The sequence below is a fragment of the Heptranchias perlo genome, chromosome 3 (assembly GCF_035084215.1).
Source record: "Heptranchias perlo isolate sHepPer1 chromosome 3, sHepPer1.hap1, whole genome shotgun sequence".
Taxonomy (NCBI): Eukaryota; Metazoa; Chordata; class Chondrichthyes; order Hexanchiformes; family Hexanchidae; genus Heptranchias; species Heptranchias perlo.
The window spans coordinates 93,763,141-93,765,340 of record NC_090327.1 but is presented as its reverse complement, the minus strand read 5'-3'; positions in this window follow the sequence as shown (position 1 = coordinate 93,765,340).

The window sequence follows — 2,200 nt, the reverse complement described above, 5'->3', positions numbered from 1 at the left end:
GAGGCTGAGCTTCCTGGACATCTCTGAGGAGCAGTGCCTACACAGGCTGAGATTGAATCATCAGGTGGTCGCAGATATCTGCAGGCTCCTTCATGCAGAGCAGCTCCCGGATGGACCTGGTGACCACACATTGCCCATTGCAGTTAAAGTCACATCAATTTCTTCACCTCTGGATCCTTCCAGGGCGCCACTGGTGACATCACCAGGATCTCTCAGTTGTCTGCACATAAGCGTACATGACAGGACACAGATGGCTTGTTTGCCAGGGCATCCCACTACGTCAACTTCCCCATCGATGATATCAGCCAGACTGAGAGGGCAGTGGGTTGCCACTCTCTGGCTGGCTTCCCACGGGGACAGAGCACAATTGATTGCACACAAGTAGCAATCCGAGCACCTCCACATGAGCCAGGACTGTTCATCAACAGAAAAGGATATCTCTCTATCAATGTGCAGCTAGTTTGCGACCACCGGAAGAGGTTTCTGCAGGTGTGTGTCAAATTCCCTGGCAGCTGTCATTTGATTCCTTCATTTTGCATGAGTCCAACACCCCGGCCCTCTTCCACACACAAAATAGACTTAAGGGCTGGCTCCTTGGAGACAAGGGATACCCCCCGCAGACATGGTTCATGACACCTGTGAGAAACCCCACCAGCGAGGCACGGCAGCAGAACAACGACAGCCACACCACCACCAGGTCTGTCATTGAACAAGCCTTCGGAATGCTCAAGATGTGCTTCAGGTGCCTGGATCGATCTGGAGGAGCCCTTCAGCACTCACCAGAGACGGTGTGTAGAATAATAGTCGTGTGTTGATCCTGCACAACATCACTCAACCGAGAGGCTTACAGGAGGATGAGGTCTCATGTGCTTATGAAGCATCCGCACCAGACACCAACATTGAAGAAAACAAGGTTGAGGAGGAGGATGAATGGGTTTGATCTAGTAGCCATTACTGAGACGTGGTTGCGTGGTGACCAAAGTTGGGAACTAAATATTCCAGGGTACTTGACTTTTTGAAAAGACAGACAAAACAGAAAAGGAGGGTGTTAGCCCTGATAATAAAGGATGACATAAGGACAGTAGTGAGAAAGGATCTTGGCTCGGAAGATCAGGAAGTAGAATCAATATGGGTGGAGATAAGAAATAACAAGGAGCAGAAAACATTGGTGGGAGTAGTTTATAGGCCCCCTAACAGCAGTTATACTATTGGATAGAATATTAATCAAGAAAAAAGAGGAGCTTGTAACAAAGGTAATGCAATGATCGTGGGGCCTTTAATCCTCATATAGACTGGGCAAATCAAATTGGCAAAAGTAGTTTGGAGGATGAGTTCATGGAATGCATTTGAAACGGTTTCCTAGATAAAATATCATGGAACCAACCAGGGAACAGGCTATTCTAGATCTTGTCTCGTGCATTGCGACAGAGCTATTTAGTAATCTCAATGTAAAGGATCCTCTGGGGAAGAGTGATCATAATATGATAGAATGTCACATTGAGTTAGAGAGTGACATACTTAAGCCCGAAACTAAAGTCTTAAACTTAAATAAAGTCAATTACATAGTACGAGGGGTGAGTTGGCTAAGGTAGATTGCGAAATTAGATTAAAAGATATGACGATAGATAAGCAATGGCAAACATTTAAAGAAATAATATTTCATAATTCTCAATGAATATACATTCCATTGAGAAATAAAAACTCCAGGGAAAAAGTGACCCATCCGTGGCTAACTAAAGAAGTTAAGGATAGTATTAGATTAAAAGAAGAGGCTTATAATATTGCCAAGAAGAATAGTAAGCTGAGGATTGGGAGAGTTTTAGAAACCAGCAAAGGATGACCAAAAGATTAATCAAGAGGGAGAAAATAGAATATGAGAGTAAATGAGCAAGAAATATAAAAACAAATTGTGAAAGCTTCAACATGTATCTAAAAAGGAAGAGAGTAGTGAAAGTAAACATGGGACCCTTAGAGGCTGAGACAGGAGAAATTACAATGGGGAATAAGTAAATGGCAGAGACGTTAAACAAATATTTTGTATCTGCCTTCACAGTAGAAGATACAAAAAGCATACCAGAAATAGTGGGGAACCAAGGGTTTAATGAGAGTGAGGAACTTGAAGTAATTAATATTAGTGAAGAAAAGGTATTGGAGAAATTAATGGGACTAAAAGCCAACAAATCCCCTGGACCTGATGGCC